Below are 21,568 nucleotides of genomic sequence, written 5' to 3' on the forward strand. Positions count from 1 at the left end.
GATTCAGTCATTTTGGCAGATTTGAGAAAATCCTTCATCAATTTGAAAGGAGTGAAAGTGGTGAAAGCTTTTGGATGAAGTGAAATGAGACTATTTGGGAAGAGTGGGTTTTGTGAAAAAAAACAAACCAGCAGAACAGTTTACAATCCAGGAGTATCTAAAGGTGAGAAAAGATAGAGAAGTTCTAGTTAAGGAGTGGGGTGTGTATGGGGGGGGGATACTCTCTCCACCCAAGAGGAGATTTGTTAATCCTCCCTGACCTTCTTTCACCAGAAGAAAAGCTTGTAAATTTTGCCTGTCTATAAATCAAACTCAAGGTCAAACTCGACAAAGAAATCTTACAGACACTACAATAATCCCTGCAGAAAGTCTTCACCAAATTTGAGGATTATTCCAGCAAAAGGACTTCAAGGAGCTGTGAGTTACTCCCTTCACCACATGTTCTCTAAACTTAAGCCAGCTTTTCCCCTGGACTCTCATATGCTTGTGGGAGAATATATAAAACACTGTTGGGGGAAGGGTATGTGCTTTATACCTTAGGAGAAACTCCTTTCTAAAAGTTACTTAATGTTCGCTGACTAAACTGATTCTTAACTGATAATTAGTGGTTGGGAGGGAAAGCATACTATGGGGGCTCATGAAAGATCCCAAAGGATAAAGGTTGGGTGTAGGGAGATTTTTCTTCATTTCACCTCTAGAGGATAGCTCTAAATATTTGTCAAAGCCTTAATGGTGTCCTATTGCAGCAAAAGCAACAATCTAACACATTTTTTAACCTTGATTTTAATTCATTTTCTATTATTAGGTTCAGACAAAGCTTTGTGTACAATTCATTCCTTTTAACATTTTCTTAACATATAAGTGTTTCCTCTTTTTGTAGGAATAATTCTGAGGTATTCAAAGATTCACTATTTGTGCATATTACAATAAGTCAAAAAAGTTTAAATCATCTTAACTGCTTTTTTCTAGATTAAAAAATCTGTTCTCATAAGGATTTTCATTTAAATAATGAGAATAAAAATAAACTAGTTAATGGAGTGTTGGACTTGTCAAAAGGATGAAAGTTCAAATATCATCTCAGCCACTCAAGTCACCTAACTGCTATAGTTTCAGTTTTCTCATCTGTCAAATGAAGGGGTTGGATCCCATGACCTCTGAAATCCCTTCTCTCTGTAAATCAAGCATCCTTTGAATGTTATTCTCTTTCCTGAATAATTTTCTCTCACTTTAAATAAAATTATTACAATAATACAACTTGGACTGAGTAATCTGGGTTTTAATTTTACAATAGAAACAGAAATGTCTTCACATTACAATGTAATCCTAAAATAATCCAATTAATTACTGGTATTTTTAATTTTAAGAGGTCGTATTGTTCTGCCAGTGGGGCTCAAAAGGCTAGAATTCAACAGTTACAGCAAGAAGCTTCAGAACTCCTTGTGTACCAAGGCCAGCAGCACCATCAGTCAGGTGATGCTCAGGGTCTGGAATGCTTTGCAGATGGTTGAAGAATTGAATAGGGATGGGTGTCAGGTATCTGCTCATGCTGCAAACCAGCAAGTTCTCAATGACATGGGCAGACTGCCAGCACAATAAACAGAGATATTAAAAGTCTGGCTATGCCAGAAAGTCAAAAAAGACCAGAAGGACATTATAACAATAAAATGCCAGACAGATGATTAGTTCAAAGTCCAAAACTAGCAGATCTGTAGGAGCTGAAAAGGCATTAATGAGGAGGGGGAGAGGGCTTAGATAGCAAAGTCCTTTGATCGCTAGGACAACTTCCTGCTCACTTTTTTCACATTCAATATGGCTCCTTTGTGGCAATAACGGATGGCCGCATAACTTATTAGGTCTTGTGAGGGTTGGCATTTTCAAGTCTCCAGCTGAGATGAGGAATCTAGGAAAAGAATATATGTTTACCAGGGGCAAAATCTTGATATGACTCCCCTCAAGTGAAGTTTCCCATAAATGTTGAATCTTCATGTGCATATTATCTTTAGTCAGTCCTCCCCCTCAGCATCTCTAAATATTCTTCCCTTTTCAGCACTTACACTACCACCTTTCTAATACTCATCAGTTTCACCTGTACTAGTAGACTAACAGATTCTCCTTCTTTTCTTTAACTCTTACTTTCTGTCCCAGTAACCACTCTAAGGTAGAAGGACAAGGGCTAAGCAAACAGGGTTAGGTGATTTGCCCAGAGTCACAGAGTTAGAAAAAACTCAAGATCAAATTTGAACCCAGTTCCTACTGACTCCAGGGCTGGTGCTCTATTCACTGAGCTACCTTGCTGCCCTCAGACTAATAGCTTCTCTTGTTTTTTTTTTAATTTTTAATATTTCCCCCTGGTTACATGACTCATGATTCCCCCCACCCCTTCCCTTCCACCTCCTGGAGCTGAAGAGCAATTCCACTGGGTTATACATGTATCATTGTTCAAACCCTATTTCCATGTTATTCATATTTTCAATAGAGTGATCTTTTAACATCAAAACCCCAATCATATTCCCATCAAAATACATGATTGATCATATGTTATTCTTCTGTGTTTCTGTTCCCACAGTTATTTCTCGGGATGTGGATAGTGTTCTTTCTCATAAGTCCCTCCAAATTGTCCTGGATCATTGCATTGCTGCTGGTAGAGAAGTCCATTACAGTTGATTGTGCCACAGTGTATCCATTTCTGTGTACAATGTTCTCCTGGTTCTGTTCATTTCACTCTGCATCAATTCCCGGACATTGTTCCAGTTCACATGGAATTCCTCCAGTTCATTATTCCTTTCAGCACAATAATATTCCATCACCATCAGATACCATAATTTGTTCAGCCATTCCCCAATCAGTGGATACCCCTCTCATTTTCCAATTTTTTTGCTGCCACAAAGAGTGAGGCTATAAATATTTTTGTACAAATCATTTTCCTTATTATCACTTTGGGGTCCAAACCCAGTAGTGCCAGACTGAGTCAAAGGGTAGACATTCTTTTAAATCCTTTTGCACATAGTTCCAAATTGCCCTCCAGAATGGTTGGACCAATTCACAATGCCAACAGAAGCATATTAGTGTCCCAATATTGCCACATCTCCTCCAACATTTAAAACTTTCCTTTGCTGCCATATTGGCCATAGACTAATAACCTCTTATCAGATGCTCCTACTTTTCATATCTACCTCCTTACTTTATTCCCCCATCATCTCACCAGGTACCTTGCCACACTTCTGCCCTACACCTGTGTTTTCCAGTTCTGGAATCAATATTTAGCACAGTGACTGGCACATAATAGGCACTTAATAAGTTAATCATTTGATTAAACTCTGATCAAATGCATACTGACACTACTCCTAGAAAGGGCATACTATTGTGCCTGCCATCACTGTAAGTTTCCAAACCATAATACTCCCTCCCTGGCCACTACTCATTTATATATGTTTTATCCCCCATTATGCAAGTAGCAGTGACTGTCTTCATTGTTGTTTTTTGTAGCCCCAGAACTTAACACAGAGCTTGGGAAAATAGTGAGCACTAATTTAATTTTTTTATTCATTCTTTCATTCTTTGATCCATCCTTCACACAAATGAAATTACATTTCTAAGACATATATCTGATGCTGTTATCCCCCTGCTTAAAAACTGTCAATGAATCTAGGAAAAAATACAAATGCCTTACCCCGGTCTTTAAGATTCTTCATTCATAAATTGAGACAGATCTACCTTTAGAGCCTTATTTCACATTACTCCTGTTGATGCACTCTGCTTTCTAGCTAAAGGATTATTACTTGATCTCCCACTTTAGATTCTTTTTCATAAGCCTCTTCAATTTCATGAAATCAGAACCTCTTTACCATCACCTCTCATAATCCTAATCTTTCAAATTCTGGCTCCTATGCCAGAATTTGAAAGATTAGGATTCCTCCAGGAAGTCTTCAGAAAATTCTTTGTGAGCTCCTTCCCCAACCCTAGATATTAGTGTTCTCTTTCTTCACTTTCTCAATCAAAAGCATTTATTAAACATTTATTTTGATTCAGACACTGTGTATGGTCAGGGGGAATTGGGGATACAAAAACAAAAATTAGAGTCTGTCCTTGAAAAGCTTACATTCTCTCTCTTCCTCTTCAATTTTACTAGTACCAAACTAGTTTGAATACATTTTATTTCCACACAATAAAATACAAGATCTTTGATTTATATTTTTGTCCTTATAAATCTAGTGCCTGGCATATAGTAAGTGTTTAATAATTGTTTGTTGGGTTGGGCTAACATGTATTTTTCATTATTTCTCAATTATGAAAATTTGTGCTAACTCATTCATGAATCCTTCCCTGATCCTGTGCAGTTAGTAATGACTTTGCTTTCCTGGCTTTGTTTGATTCTCATTTATCCATTTATTATGCATTATTTTGTATTACAGTTGTTTGTGGAGATGTCATATTCTCTAAATAAGCTCTATAAGAGCTTATTTAGGTGCTAACTACATTTTTAATTTCCCCCAATGTTTAAAAAAGTGGTTTATACATAGGCACTTAATAAACATTCACAAAACAATGTGATTTAATATGATGATATTGTCATTTGGAGACAAAAAATGTGTTTGAATCCAAATTCTACTAATTAATACTTTGGGCATGTCACTCCCCAGCAGTTCCTATTTTCTCAAATGGGCTGTAATAGGTAATGTGTCTCCTTATTTTGCCTAGAACTAGGATCCACCATATTTTCCAGTCACTAGCTCCATACCATCCCTCTGTGAATGTAATTTCACCCTTCTGTGTTTTCTTCCCCATTAGAATATAAATTCCTTATGAACCGAAGACTGAATCTTCATCTCTCAAATGAGGGGATCAGACTAGAGCATTAAGATTTTAATAATCCTAAATCCCACAATCCTATGAATTAAAATGGATCATTTTCAACCAAATGCATTTTCTGGTCTTCATCAAAACCATCTTTATTTAATCTAGGTGTTTTTGTGGAAACAAAACATTCTTATTGGAAAAACTGAATACATAAACATCCTAGACATAAGAACCTTCCATTAAGCTAGATTTACATTTTATGTTGTTTACCAAACAGGTAAAATTGAAGAAGTGTAAAACCATCCATACAACTTTACATGTAGGAGAAAAGGAGGACCTTGAATTTATGAGATTGTTTTCATCATATGGTAATATATATGGGATTCTCTGATTATTCCCCAAAGATGGTAACTTTCACTGATCCTGAGTATGGAGCTAAAATGTAAGACTCTTTTGGGTAAAGATCTTATTTTTCCATAATGATGAGTTGTCTTTCTAAGAAAAGGGTTTCATTTTCTACTTAAAATTGTGTTGCTTCCCTGCTATGACAATGCTTGAGATGTACTGCAAATATCCCACCACACTATTGTATTAGCAGACCCCAAGTGATTTCTATGTGGGTCAAAAGGGACCTGATGTAGAGAAAACCTTATGCAACCTTTAAGAAATATTTTTAAAAATTGTTCATAACTTTGATTTTACTGTATTTATTTCTGGATAGTGTTCCTTCCCTTTTATTTTAGCCAGTATGTGTTCAGATATGGTTCTGCTCATTTTACTTTTCATCTATTCATATAAGCATTCAGAATCTTCTCTGATCCTCATATTTATCATTCCTCACCACACAATATTTCATTACATTTATGCGCACAGTTCATTTAGTTGTTCCTTAATTAATTTGTTTCCATTTCTTTTATACCAAATAAATAAGTACAAATATACCTTTAAAAAGCTTCTATAACTGGTGTTTTATATATTGGACTTTTCTTTCTTTTACCTCTTTGAAGTAATTGTACAGTAGTGGAACTACTAGGTCGAAGTTTATGAACAGTTTAGTCTCTCCTTTTCTCCATAATTCACAGGGGCATAGATTTAGAGTTGAAAGTGTCATCATAGTTCACCTAGTCCTATAGTGTCAAATTAAAATAGAAATTAAAAAAAAAACTAAACCACTAGTAAGCATCCCCACAGTCACATATTGACTTGCAAAACTACATATCATCTATGTTCTATTGAATTAGAACTTATTTTATCATATTTCTCAATTAATTCTTTTAATCTGATTCCCATCACAGGGGATTATTGTGGGCAGCAATGGTGTTAGAAGGGCCACAATTGTGAAAACTAACCTAGTCCAACTTCCACATTTTATAGGTTAAATGAGCTATCCATGACAACAGAGGTCATGCATCCAAAATCTGGATTCAAACCCAGGTCCTCTGACTTCTAGTTCCATGCACACAGTTCCACCAATAGTATTGTATTTCAAAATATTTCACCCCATATAACTCTGAAATTATTTTTCCTAAAATGTATTAAGTTAATTTTCTTTAACTATTTCTTCTTAATAAGTGATTATAGCATTTTATTAAAGCAATTAATATGTAATTAGGTAGAGCTAATAATACTTAAATAACACTAATAAGAAGAAAAACATTTGAATTGACCTTTAACTGAATATTTCAAGTCCTGAGTATTGTGGAAAGCTTAAAAATAATTTATCCTTTGGCATTTCCTGCTACAAGCAGCTCTGTTGGGGCATGATGATTGTAAAATGTCTAAAGACTAATGGTTAGGAAGATGGGGATATGAACTTGAACCAGCTGTAGAGATGCTTGTCCTTGACAGGAAATAGAAGCAAATCTTATTAAGTGATTCATGCTTCCATGATCATTTTGCCTCCCTTTCATCTTGTGAGGTACAATCTTTATAGGTGAAGTGCTGAAAATGCACTAATAGCCATTTTTCTTTCTATCAGTTCTGTAAAGTTCTAATAGCTTTCTGAAGGAGACCAGAATAGCATACACATACAGAGCTGCAGGACCAGAAGTTATATTTCCAACTCTACCATGAGTGTGTAATATGGGACCAGTGAGTTTGACTTTGATTCTTGGGGGAAAAAATTCTAGAATGTCCAGTTAAAGGAATGGCTAATAACCATCTAGAAAAAGAGCTAGTGTAGCTTCATTAATAGGTCAAACTACACTAACTTTATTTCCTTTTACAGAAGTGTCACTACTGGTAGATCAATAGAATAGTATAAATATAGTTAATCCAGGTTTTAGGGAAACAGTTGATGAATTATCTCATGTTATCCTCATGGTCAAGATGAAGAAGTATTAGTGAAATGATAATACAGTTTTCCGTCTTTGAAGCAATGCTTGACTAATAGTATAGTTATATGGTACATAGAGTGCTGCACTTGGAGTTGGAAAGATTTGAGTTCAAATCCAGCCCTAGATACTTATTTGTTGTGCAACCCAGAGCAAGTCACTTAACCTTTCTCCCAATAGATCATGAGCCCCTCAAGAGCCCGAACTGTCTTTTCCCTATCTCTATATACTTAGTACTTTGAATAGTGCCTGGGACATAGTAGGTACTTAATAAATGTTTATTGACTAACAATCCTCTCAGTTTCAGTTTCTTCATCAACAAACTAGAGATAATGAAGATCATCTATCTCACAGGGTTATTGCAAGGATAGAATGCTATAACATTTTAAAAGTGCTATGCAAACCTTAAAGCACAATATAAATTCTAGCTATTATAATAATTATTATCTCACATAGTGACAGAGGTCACCATGTTGTTAACAGAAACACTATGGTAGTGATGGTAAACCTATGGCACTGGTGCCAAAGATAGAACACAGCATACTCTCTATGGACATGTGCACTGCCATTCTACCCACCCCACCCCCAAGAATTAATTACTAGAAAGGTAGAGGGGCTTGGGCAGAACTACTTCCCTCCCCCTTTCCATCACACCTGATGACATTTTTTTCCACAACACCCACCCCTCTGCCCAGCATCCCAATGGGAATGCACAGGGGGTAAGGTGAGAGTCTCACAGGTGGTAAAACTGGAGGGGATCAAAGTACTCCAATCACTCCCCTCCTCTCTACACTCACTGAGGACATTTCTTACTCCACCCCTACCCCCCACCCAGCATCTTAATGGGAGCACTTTCTCCCTCCCCTGTGTGGGATAACAGGAGTCAGTAGGGTGAGAGGAAGCACAGCACTCAGTCTGGGGAAGCAGGCATCCTTCATCTGAGGAGTGGGGTGGGGGTAGAGCCCAGCACTCCATCTCTAAAAGATTTGCCATCACTTCACTACCGTGTGACAAAGTTTATTATACTTATACATATACTACTATAATTTCCTCTATCTCATCCCTTTAGAAACATAGATTCATACATTTAGAGCTAAAAGGGACCTCAAAAATCATTATGCAACCTCTCTGTTTGATAAATGAGGAAACTAAAGAGTTTCAATTAGTAATAATCATGCCTTGGATAAACCTCATTGGCTATGATACTGCCACTGCGCAAAGCTGAGGAAACTAAATAGTTAAGTGATTATCCTAAACTCATACAGATAAGGAAATTCTAGAGGCAAGATTTAAATCAAAGTTCTCTAACTTCAAAGCAAGCCCTCTTTCCACTGCACTAAGCTGGATTCCTCATGGAACAGAACCTTGGCAATTGGATCAAATCAGAATGATATCGTGGAGAGAAGAATATATTAGGAAATAGGATTGGGATTCAACCATTCGCTACCAATCTCATTTTAGATGAGTGACAACCTTTTTGGATATTAGTTTCCTCATCTGTAAAGTAAAGGAGTTGGGTTAGATGACCCCTAAATTCTCTTCTATCTCTGATATTATGTATTAAATTAATACAATCAATGGTGTGAGGATTAATTGTCCAAATAACTGAACACTAATAATACCAACATGAGTCCAAAATGGCTGTGCCCTGCATAGAATCACTAAACCTATATTGATTTGGGATGGTTTATAGAATTTGGAATGATTGGATTAACTGTATAAAGATTCCTGTCCTTCCCATGTCTAAATCTCTTTGTCACAATACTGAAGAAAAATTATATCTTGCCAGATATGAATTATGAGATGACTCATCTCTAAACTATATAGGAAGAATTGGCTAGAGAATACCACATATGAGCCAGGGAGAAGAGCAAGAACATATTTTTATAGAATTTTCAAATTTAGTTTATAAGAAGCAGGAGAGGGTAATGGTTAGTATAGTCGATCTACAGTCAGGAGTGACCAACTTCAAATCCTGTCTCTGTCACTAGTTGTACCACTATAGAAAAAGTGCTTACCTTCTCTGAAACTCTATTTCCTCTTGTGTCAAATGAGGATAATAATTTGAACCAGTTGCTGACATGCATACAACCCTTCTCCTACATCATCTCATTTAAACCACAAAAAAATCCTAAGAGGTAGACACTGCATATGTCATTTCTCCCATTTTACAGAAAAGGGAATGGAATTATGTGGAGATGATAGTGATGGGGAGATGATGTTACCTGCCCACAGTTAGTAACATAGTTAAGAAGTATCAGAAACAGAATTTAAGCCCAGGTCTCCTTCTGTTTCCAAGCCTAGCATGTTTCTCACTACATCACACAACATCTCTGGATTAAATGATAAAATACATGTGAAGCATTTTGCTAACCTTAGTAGGCTAGATAAAGGTCAGCTATTGTTATGAGTTATTTATCTGAACTTTTAAAAAGAAAAATTTAGTGCTAACTGTAATGTTAACTCCCTTTTCTACCTAAATGACTTAATTTGAACTGAAATTTTGGTGACCAGGAATACGTGCTTCCCAAGCACATCTTTCATCCAAGTGTCAGGCTAATTATCCTGTCTGCCAGGCTGTAGGAAGTTTGGAGGTGGCATGCTGGCAACTTCTCTTAGTCAGGGAGGCATATGATGATGCCTGATGCCTACGAGATATCCTTTGCTATTTTAAATTGGTGCTTCAGTCAAATTATTCTCACATCACATCTAAGAGTGAATAGGGCACTTCAGTCCTCTAGTTTTGAGTGTCTTGCCTTTTCATGGCATCAGTGAATCTCAGAATTTTAAGGGACCTCAGAGGTTATATGTACCTAAGAAGGAATATGTAAAAACCTCAGTCTATAATAGGACACCTGTAGTAATATGGACCTTACTGAATCCTCTTTTTGTCCATTTTACTTTTAGATTCCTTGAATTGTTTGGAAAGTTTACCTGAAACCTACTTCACAGAAATTCTGATACACTGTGCCTAATTCTACCTTCTAGATGCAAGTAAAATAATTGTGATTACCTCTTTCACACCTTCAAATACTTGGAGAAGGCTATTATTTCTCTTTGGGTTATTTCTTTTCTGGACTAAATATCCAGGCTGGTAAATAAATTGGAATCCATGCCATTCCATCTTTGAAAGATTAGTTAAAGAAGTTGGAGATTATTAGGCTAGGAAAGAGGATTTGGGAGTAGGTATGATAGCTTAATATCTATTTTCAAGTATATAATATCTATTTTCAAGTATAGCTTAATATCTATTTTCAAGTATAAGATTAGTTGTTTATTGAGCCAATCAGTCAAATTCTTCCATCATACTTAGATAAGATGCTATACCCCAATTCTTTAGTTAGTTAGGTCAGAATACATCTCATTTGAATAAATGCTTCAGAGTCATGAACTAGAAAGCTATGTATCTTCATTTAATCAAAGCATTTCAACTAGATTCAAGAGTCTGTTTGGATTAGGTGAGGAACTTGCTTATTCCCTATGGGATTCATGTAAAAACTGTAAGCTAGTTTGGAATCAAGTATGTGAGCATCTGACAGCTTAGTAGTAGAAATCTCCCGCTAAGTCCCTGAGTAAGCCAACGTTCCTCTTTGGAGGGAGAGGAAAGCACCTTGACTTTACCATTATTCTCACTCCTCTGTCCCCAGTGCCTAGAACAGAGAGCCTTGTGAACCTCAGAGAACAAAAGTATTCATCATCCTAGCAGTATTCTCAAGACAGTGAGGATGTTAGCAATATCTATGTCTACACTGGGTACCAATGAGAGCATGGACACAAAGAGAGAAAGCAGACTCAAGTCTCTATAAGAAACTCAGCAGAAAAGCTAAGGGGAAAATATTGAGGACTCCAGCAAAAGGATTTCCTTGGGTTGCAAGTTACCCATTTGCCATATACACAATCTAAACTTGAGCTAATTTCCCCCTAAACTCTGTACTGATGGTAATATATTTCATAGACTTTTAGGAGGATGTTTTCTACAGCTTGTTCTTGCTATATTGCCTTAAGAAATATTCGTTTCTTGAAATTAAGTAAGTCTTGATGATTAATTCATACTAGCAGGGCTTTGTGATTCATGGAATTGGATAATTTCCTTCCAAACCATCAGTGCTATCCCTAGAATCTTGAGGGGAGATAGAACACTGAACTCTACTAACCCAAAGGTAGGAAAGTAAGTACAGGGTATGAGCTGCTGTACACATATTTGAAGGGCTATCTTGTGGAAGATAGAGCATTCTTATCCTGCTTGGTACCAAAGGCATAGTCAAGGACAATGGGTAGACAATGAAAAAAGGCCAACTTCTGTTTAAAGCTCTCTAAGTATTAGAATTATCCTAAAAGTAGAATGGCCTGTCTGAGGAGTTAGCAGAAAGAAATCAGTAGAGATTTTCATACAAAAGCTGGTTGATCACTTCTTCAAAAATATCTCTTTTCTTGACTGTCTTGAGAAAAAGATACAAAAAATATCTCTTTAAGACACATTTCATAAATAACAAATATTGATGAAAAGAGTAGAAAAAGTGTTTTACATCAGGGAAGAGATTTATATTAATAAAAATTAAAATATAATTATATTAATTAATTTATTTTGATTAATCAATTATTGATTTTTGATATCTAATACAAATTTTAAAAAATTAATATATGATGCTAAAATACATGCATGAACACTGTGCTTCAGACAGGATTTTCAGTTGTTTCCAGTTGATTTTGAATATAATAAATGTGCAGACTTAAAACTCATTGACAATATGGAATTATGCTTCATTTTTGTGGGAATGATTTAATATTATAAAAAAGAAGAAAATATTTTATCAAAATTAATAAGTATAAGTATAAAGTAACTTAATTTCAAGATTATCAAAGAGATAGACTATCTTGTTGAGAAGTCTGAGCAGCAAAGGATGCTTACCTTAGCAAATTTGCATATATATCCTTTTTGATTAAAGAGAACAAAACTAGGAAGAGAGAGAGAAAATCACATAAATATTTTAAAACTAGAGTATGATTTTAAATAATGCTTCCAAAATAGTCCCAAAAAGCACTATTGATCTAATTGAAGAAATTTGGGAGAATCTCAACTTTTTAAGTCAGTTAATGAATCAGGAGGTTCTCATGTAAGCCATTGAGCAGAAGTTCATCATAAGAGCTGCAAGAGAAGAGTGATCTGGTAAGAAGAATCAAAGACAAAAGAGGGAGAGGTAAGAACAGGTTCAAACTTCTTTTAAAATTTTTTCAATTATAATAATTTGTGTATAATTATAACTTAGAATAATGCTAATTTAAATAATTTGATCACTTCAAAGGATCCATTATTTACATAAATAGGGATCTGTTCATTTAGCACTTCCTATCATCACCTCTTTGTGTGATGTCTTTCTACTAATAATTTGTTGAATTACTTTAATACTAAATTTTCCTTAAAAATTTTTAACATTTTTATGATATCTTGTTAGTTTTGCTCCATATTTCCTTGATATACTTCTTTCCTATATTTTAATTCATAATGGAAACCAGGACCAGTCTCCAATTTTCAGGTAATATCTTTGTAAATATTGTTTATGTCTAAAATCTACCTTTCTCCACTGAGACCCCATACCTTCTTTTTGATAGTCATGATGAATATTACTTGTATGCATAAGGTCTTTGTTTTCTTCCCAGGGCATATTAATCCCTCTCGTTATCTTTCTAGTTCAGTGGTTCTCAACCTTTCTAATGCCGTGACCCTGCAATACAGTTCCTCATGTTGCAGTGACCCCAAACCAAAAAATTATTTTGGTGGCTACTTCAGAACTGTAATTTTGCTACAGTTATGATTCAGAATGTAAATACCTGATATGCATTATGTATTCTCATTGCTACAAATTGAGAGGTTGAGAACCACTGTTCTAGTTTCTTCTTGTGTTTTATTTTGTCCTTTTAAAATTTAACTGGATATCTCATAGGTATCTTAAACTCAAAATGTTCAAATAGAATTCATTATTCCTCTCTACCTCATTCCTCTGTTTCAACCAGTCCTCTTCTGAATTTTTCTATTTTTATTGGGGGAACCATCATCTTCCCAGTCACTCAGGCTGGAAACTCCAGTGACTTTCTTATTGTTTTATTCCATATAACCAATCTTTTGCCAAATCTTGTCATATCTCCCTTAAAATATCTCTCTTATTCAGCCCTTCTGTCCCTCACATTGCCACAATAATAAGGCCTTCATTAGTGCTCATTTGGGCAATTATAATAGTCTTCTAATTGGCCTCTCTCTCTCTCAAGTTTCACTTCCATCCATTTCCACTCAACTGTTGAGATGATATTTTTCTATTAATATTTTTTCATTTTTCAATTTTTTCAATGATTCATGTTTTTCCTTCTCCTCATCCCTTCTCTCTCCCAGAGTTGACAAGCAATTCCACTGGATTATACATAAATACATATATATGTATATATATAAATACATATGTAATCACTCAAACCCATTTCCATATTATTCATTTTTGTTAAAGAGTAATCATGATGTGATTTTTTTGAAGCGTCAGTGTTCTGTCTATCTATGTCCTTACTTTACCCAATGAATTTCAGTGGCTCATATACCTTGCAGGATCAAATATAAACTCTCTTGTATTTAAAGGTCTCCATAAGTTGGTCTGTTTCTACCTTTCCAATCTTCTTTATTCCTATCCTCTCTATACATTAATATGATCCAGAAATACTACTGATGGACTTGCAGTGCCTTTAACATAGCACTTTGTCTTCCTTCTATAAGCTCTTCTGCTAGCTATTTCTAACATCTGGATTGTGCTGTCACCCTCATCTCCTTAGATTGCTTAGCATTCTTCAAGACAGATTGTTCCTGTTCTTCAAGAAGCTCTTGCTGGTCTCACTCTTCCCACATACTTTCTCCTGTCAAGTTAACTTCCTTCTGCTCTGTATATATCTTGTGTGTGTGTGTGTGTGTATATATATATATATATATATATATATATATATATATATACATATATATATATATCATCAGTATATTACTACAATCAATAGTATTTCTGGATCATATATATATAGTTTTGGGCATACTGTCCCACATTAGACTGGGAGTTCCTTAAGGTCAGGGACCATATTTTTGCCTTTTTTATTTCTAATATTTCATATAGTATCTGAAACATAATAAGCAACTAAGTTTGTTGACAAACATAAGGTGGTTGTCAATCTTTGTAAGTCTCAGGAGGCTCTGTCAGTTCACAAATAGATATTCTGAGAACATAGCATATCTCCCTATTATTTTATCACATTTTCTTAAGTGACCCTCATCAAGTAGTCACAAGTAATGAACATTCACCTCTCCTAGTGAAACCTTTTGAATCCACGTCATTATTTCTTAGGGCCCAAGAAGTTCCACTGCCAACAGGAGGAATTTCATGGATACTATTACTTCTTCCCATTCTCTTTTGTTAAACATGTGTCTATCTTTACTCCTACTTGACACAGTTTAAAATTTACCGTTTTCTTTTGGTTATTTTTCTCTTTTTAAGCATTTTTAAATAATTGTTTACAATGAGCAAACAATCTCTGTAATAAGTTAGAGAATAGAGAAATAATCCTTTGACCCTTTCAATTTCTCTGTCAAAAGGGAGACTATCTTACATTACTTTGGAGGCTTTGACATCCTATTAGGTTCAGTGCAATTTAGTAAAATGTTAAATCTTGCTTCTTATATCAATATATGTAGAAAGCTGTTTTTTAGAGCTGAGAGAAATTTTAAAATGACTCACTCTTGTGTATCACTAAAAAAATTCTCCTTGTTTTTGGAAATATAATCCTCAGTTCCTCATTGCTTTCATGGCTACTCTTAAGGCAGCATGCCACCATGAGAATGCATATTTGCCTCCCTACTTTCCATGGGCTCTGTTGTTGGATACTGCTCAGTGAGCTTTCAGGGGCACTTAGAAGAATTTCCCTGATTTTGCTTAAAGGACCTTTGATCCATACTGAGAAAATGCCTTCCAAAGCTTGAACATAAACAAGAGTTGCCCTAAGCTGTTATCTGCAAGTTCTGAAATAGAAATACAATTCACAGCCACTTCTCACCTTTTTCCTTCACTTCTTTCTTCTTTCTGATCAGATTCCAGACACTTACTTCCATCCTGCCTCTGCCACTGCTCCTATGTGAGTCATCACAAGTCAGGTCTTATTCATAGGATTTGCTGTCTAATCTAATATTTTTCATACTGTCCTCATGCAACTTTAAAAATCGAAATATAGAGTCTTTAACTCTATAAAATTTATCTTGCACTTGACCCAAAATTCTGACTCAATGAGCTCTCTTTTCATAAATAATCCCATTTAATTCATTAGCTGCTCCTCTTAGCTTCTCACTACCCATAAATGTGAGAAGTATTCATCAATGCCTTCATCTTAGTTACTGATAAAAAGGTTAAATACAGCCAGAATTCTATTGCATCCCATAAAAGATACTGATCCATTTATTGCCATCCTTTGAACTAGGTTTTGCAATCGCTTCTGAATTTGACCTAACATTACTATCATCCAGATCACATCTCTCCATGCTGTTCACATGGATATCATGGTCAAATACCTTGACAAATTTTCATTTTTTCCTGATGTGCTAATTAGTTGCCCTGTCCAAAAAGAGGGGTATTTTGGCATGACTTGTTTTGGATGAATCCAGGAAGGCTCTCAGTGATCATTGCTTCCCTTTTGAAATGCTCCCAAATTTTCCCTTGAGTCTGAGATGCACTCCTTCTATATCTCTTTTTAGAATTGAATCCTTTAAGAATTGACTCAAAAACTACCTTTTATATTTTTAAGATATTATTATATCTCTACATGCTTTCTCCCCCTATAGAACATAAGTTTATTGAGAGCTGGTATATTTAATATTTGTCTTTGTGACCTCAGCCTCTAGCATAGTACTTGGCACATAGTAGACTATAAATGAATTGTTATTGACTTATTTTTAGAGTTTTTTTCAGGAATCAAGACAACTGGCTTGTAGTTTGAAATTTTTACCTTTTCCCATTCTTTTGTAAGTTGGGATCCTTCTTGCCTATCATTACAGGCTGATATTTGTATCCTGCCCAGTCCCTAAAGCAAAAATTTATGTATAGGTATAATCAATAAATGTTTGTTGAATTATCAGTAAACAAATAAATGAGTGAATGAATAAGTCAATCAATTCACAAGGCAATTATATATTTATTTTGTCAAACTAATAGATTTTTCCCCCAAATGTCCATGATCATAATTTAGGGAAAATGTATTTTTTCAATCAAGTGTTGTTTTCTCTGGTTCAGTAAAGGTCAGGATTGTCTTCTGTGATATTCAAAAAGTAATTTTTCTTGAAATCATCATATGTCTCAAGCACACCATCTTTGCCTTTCACCATATAAGTAATTGATTCTGAGTATTAGTGATTAGGCCTATAATCAGAAACTTTCTTCTCTCTCCGGGTAATTCTTGAACTATTCATGTAGTAAAAAAATTCATATTTTTGCTTCTTCATGAAATACCCACTTTCATCCTTTAAGAGTCTGTTTTTTGTCTCTCTATGTGCATTTATGTCTTTGGATACAAAATCATTTAACTAAGTGAATTATAAATGTAGCATTTAGATGTATAAGTATGCTTAGAAAAAGCATAGGAAAATGGACAGAAAGTTAGCTTTAAAGTCAGGCCTGGGTTTGAGTCTTACTTCTGAAATATGCTTTATGTGTCATCTTGAACAAGGTATTTACCAGTAATAGTTGTAGAAACATTGCTGGCAGATATTGGTAGACCTTTCCTTGTCAGGAATTCCCTGTACCAATGAAATCACAGATCTATTCCTTTCAAAAATAATTATATAACTAATTACTTTACTTTGGTGGACCTCATTGATTTGTTTTTGGCTCTATTCATGAAGATTAGAATCTCTCCATACTTCACCATTTACTATTCTGGGTCACTTCTTTCCATATATTGCCATAGTTTCTTTTCCATGCCTTCAATAAAAATAACAAGTTTAAAGTTAATTTTTGGTGAAAAAAAATTTTACGGTAGAAAGTAGACATATAGGTCAAAAGGTATTAATATTCTCTCAGTTATATTTTTGATAAAAATGTCAGGCTTCCTCCCCTTACAAACATAACCCTTTTGGTATTCTACTCTTTCAGATGTTTTTAAAACAAATTCCTCAATAACCTCAATAATGTGTTACTTCCAGCCTAGACCTCTTCTGTTTATTCATTTTATTTTCTCTGTGTTTTTCTCATGTTATTTTTCCTTTATTGCTAATGCAGATTACTAATTACAGCACATGGCAGAATCATTAAATGAAGTGTTCTTACTATAATTGACGATAAGAAATTGTTATGACTTTTTTTCCCAAATCTTTTCCATTTTGTCACATTTGTTACTTTCTTCTCAATTTCACCCTTATGCCTGCCCTTGATATGAAATTATTTAGTTGAGTCTTTCATCAAATTAATTCCTCACTCCTTAATGCTTTTAGTTATTCTACAAGATACTGTTAATATTCTTTGCCATACTATCTAAAGGATTTCCCAAACAAGTTCATATTTTTAAATGACATACCTTTCAACTCCTATGTTTTTCTGCTTATCAAGGAGACCAGATTTTGCATACTAAGTGCTTTGTAGACTCTTTTAGTCTTATTGTTTTGATATGTAATTTTGTTTTTTTCTTAAATTTAACTTGCTTTAAATCTTAAATTTCTTTAAAAAGTTCAATAGTCAAAAAATAAAATTAATTTTAATAATATATTTATATCTGTTCTCTTTGATTTCCACTCTGGCTTTATTATATTTTATAAAGTCTCAGGTTGGAATTCCAGTACATGATATTTCTTATGTTATTTTTATTGTATTTCAATATTAATTTTGACATTTTTCTAACTAGTTAGTAGTCTTGTCATATACAGAAACCTGATTTGGAAATAACTCCAACATCACAAACCAGCTATTTCTTATCTTCCAAACTTTAATCAGTTTCATCATTTAATTATGTTACCTGTGCTTACCATGTCCAGAAATTCTTGATACTCTTTTGAAAAAAAAAAATTATACATGACATATAGGTAAAATTTCTATGTTTCTCTTCTTTCTCTTATACCTGAACCAGGCAAATGGGTGGCAGAGTAGAAATAGTGTCAGGCATGGAGTAAAGAACCTTTTAGCCTCAGATACTTACTAACTGTGTAACTCTGGGGAAGTCATTTAAGTTTTGATTGCCTCAATTTCCTTATATGGAAAAATGGGGATAATAATAGCACTTCCCTAACAGAGTTGTTGTGTTTCAAATAAGATAAAAATTATAATGTGTTAATCACAGTGCCTAGAACATGGGAAGAACTATATAAACATTATATATTACTTGTAATATTATTATGATTATTTCAATGTATTTTTGCCAATTTGACTTTTGTATTAAAGTGAATTAATGTATGTTGATTTAATTTAGAATATCTTATCAACTTCTTCATAGCATTTCCTACAACAGATGCTGGCCCGTAGGTTACATTTATTTTGTGATATTATTCTCCAGAAAAGGTTATCAGGAACCCTACAATATGAGAACTCATGAAATAATGCTTTTTGTTTCCTTTGCCAAAATGATAAAATTAACTTCATTAATTCCTCTATTTGTCCCTCCTAAGAGAAATTTGGCTTTAATATCCTTTCTTCTGGTGTCATTTTCAGTGAAAATATTAAGATTGATGAGGTGAACTTCCTCTTGGTGAGTACAAGATAAGAAATGTTCTATTTAGTCTACCAATAGCTAAGTTAATGTTTATGGTTGTCTAAAAAGTGTTATTCTCAAGATTCTGTCCTGCCTCTTGAAGCATATAGAAGATGCAAAAGGTGTTGGTCCTAGAATCAGGAAGACCTGAGTTCAAATTTGGCCTCAGACACTTACTAGCTATATGAACCTGGGCTGGCCTCATTTTCCACACCTATTAGATAAGTATTATAATAATAAGCCCCTACCTTATGGAGTTGTCATAAGGATCAAATGAGATAATTTTTATAAAACTGCTTAGCAAAATGCTTCAAAGTAGGAACTAAATAAATGCTTCTTCCATTAGGTACTATCTAAAAGCTTATTCCAAACCTCTTCACCATTGTTCCATAATAACTGTAGTAACAGAAGAGGGCCACACAAAATTAAAGAATATTTGTATTTTTATTCATGTAATGGGTTGCTGTGGTCAAAGACTTCATCATGGAGGATCCATTCTAATGTTGACAAGTTTCTATTTAACTAGGCTTTAGAAGAGAGTCATACTCTATTGCTGGGACCACACCACTTCACTGTTATGAAGTGTTTTAAGAAATAAGGATCAGTTTCTTCTTACACTCCGTAAATTAACAAAGAGGACGAAAGTTTGAATAGTCAAAGATAAAAAAAAACATGAAAATACAAGTACTTTAATATGTTGTTGGATAGAACTGTAAATTAGTCTAACTTTTATAAAAAAAATTACTTGGCATTATGCTAAGAAAGTGATTAAAGTACCATATCCTTTGATCCTAAGATCAATCAGCTAGTCATACATATCCCATGGAGATCAAAGAAGGGAAGAAAGACCTCCAAATATATAGAACAATACTTTTTGATAGAGTTAAATTGGAAATAAAGTTGATTGAGCCCATTGATTGAGGAATGGCTAAATATACTGTGGTACACAAATGTAATGAAATCTTACTCTTCATTAAGAAGTTGTGATTATTAAGAAGCATAAACTCACATGGATTGATGTAAAATGAAGTGAAGCAGAAAAAAACTATATATGGAATAACTATGACAATGGAAATGGAACTAACAACAAAAGATCAAAACTGAATGCTGTACAATTATAATGATCAAGCTTGACTCCAAAAAAGAAATGAGTAAATGAATCTATTTCTATTCTTTGAAGTGATAAGGGACTATGAGTATAAGCACATACTGTCAGATTCAGTTAGTGTTTTCTTTTCTTTGTTAAATGGTCTTTTCATTCTTTATTCTTTGGTCCAAAGGATGGTCTTTTGGGTAAAGTAGAGATCAGGGATTTTTTTGAAAATAAAGGTATTATAAAAATCAAAGATATGAATATAAATCTTTGATCAAGATCAAGGTAATTTTCACACCCTATTGAGCATTCTTTTTTTTAAATGCAATATATAGTAATTAAAGAGTCTTTGCTTGAGACAAGAACAGAAAAGCTTAGATTCCAGTCCTAATTCTGCTATAAATTAGCTATATGACTTTAGACAAGTCACTTAAATCCTCTGAAATTTAATTCTCTCATCTGTAAAATGGGAGATTTGAAGTCAATTATCTGAAAAAACAAATTTGTAATGATATAGTTAGACAAAAAGTGACAAAGACCTTTATTTAAATCCTGTCTGAAAAACTTACTAGCTATTTAAGACTAGACAAATTATTTAACCTCCCTTGCTTTCAGTTTCCTCATCTGTAAGATGAGGTAGTTGGACTCCATGATTTCTAATAACCTTTTCAGTTCTGAATCTGTGATCTCTAAGTTTTATTCTTTAAGTAAAAATTCTATGTGTTTCTAAATGCAGGATTAAATAATGAAGTGAAGGAATCTAGGACAAATCCCTGGATATTCTAAAATGATCTTTGATTAAAATGATCTTGGCTGAGAGGTGGAGTCAAGAGTAGAGGCAGCAAAAGTTCAGACCTCTGAATACCCTTCCTTACCAATTACAAACTAAATGCTTCTAAGGGACTGAAAATCAAACCTAACAACAAGTCAGAGCAAAGGAACCCTCTTGCTGGACTAAATTCAAAAGGCACACCCCCCAAAAGCCAGAATTGGAGAACACTCGGGGTTAATGGGAAGGAAGAAGGAAGGTCCCAGGACCCCTCCCCTCACACCTAGAGTGCTAAGCCTCCAGCAGCAGTGGGAACCTCTGGGTGGGCAAAGGAGTTGGTCTGGAGGGTGTACCTTGTGGGCAGGGCTGTGCGAGGCTCAGAGAGTCAAACATAGGCAGTGGGGAAGGAGCAGGAGAGGGAGCACAGAGAGGGCAGCCTAATCACAGTGGCAGAGACCCTCCATATCGCTCCATCCTTCTAGGAGGTTTTGGCCTCAGAGCACATCCAGCCCAACCCAGCTGAACTTAATCCCATCAAAAGTCTTCAGAGGTCAAGGAAGCTCAAGCTCAAACACTCCTCCCCCACAGACTGTTGGACTTTAATCCAATCAAAAGCCTCCATAGGACAGGGAAGCACAAGCTCCAACACCCCTCCCCCACAGACTGCACCAAAAGATCTCCTGTCAAAGCTCCAAGAGAGGAGACTGACAGAAAACCCCAAAGCCAAAAAAATGAGAGGAGCAAGAGCACAGGCAAATGCGGGGAGTAAAGAAGGGGTAAATATGAGTAAACAACAGAAAAAGAAAAAAGAAATTACAATTGACAGCTTCTATA

General features: G+C 34.8%; 1 pseudogene; it reads right to left on the reverse strand.

The window, feature by feature from the left end:
• Window positions 1-8,191: 8,191 nt before the first annotated feature.
• LOC130458689 (U4 spliceosomal RNA) lies at window positions 8,192-8,353 on the reverse strand (annotated as a pseudogene).
• Between the last annotated feature and the right edge of the window lie 13,215 nt (window positions 8,354-21,568).

Source organism: Monodelphis domestica, chromosome 3 (assembly GCF_027887165.1).
Source record: "Monodelphis domestica isolate mMonDom1 chromosome 3, mMonDom1.pri, whole genome shotgun sequence".
NCBI lineage: Eukaryota > Metazoa > Chordata > Mammalia > Didelphimorphia > Didelphidae > Monodelphis > Monodelphis domestica.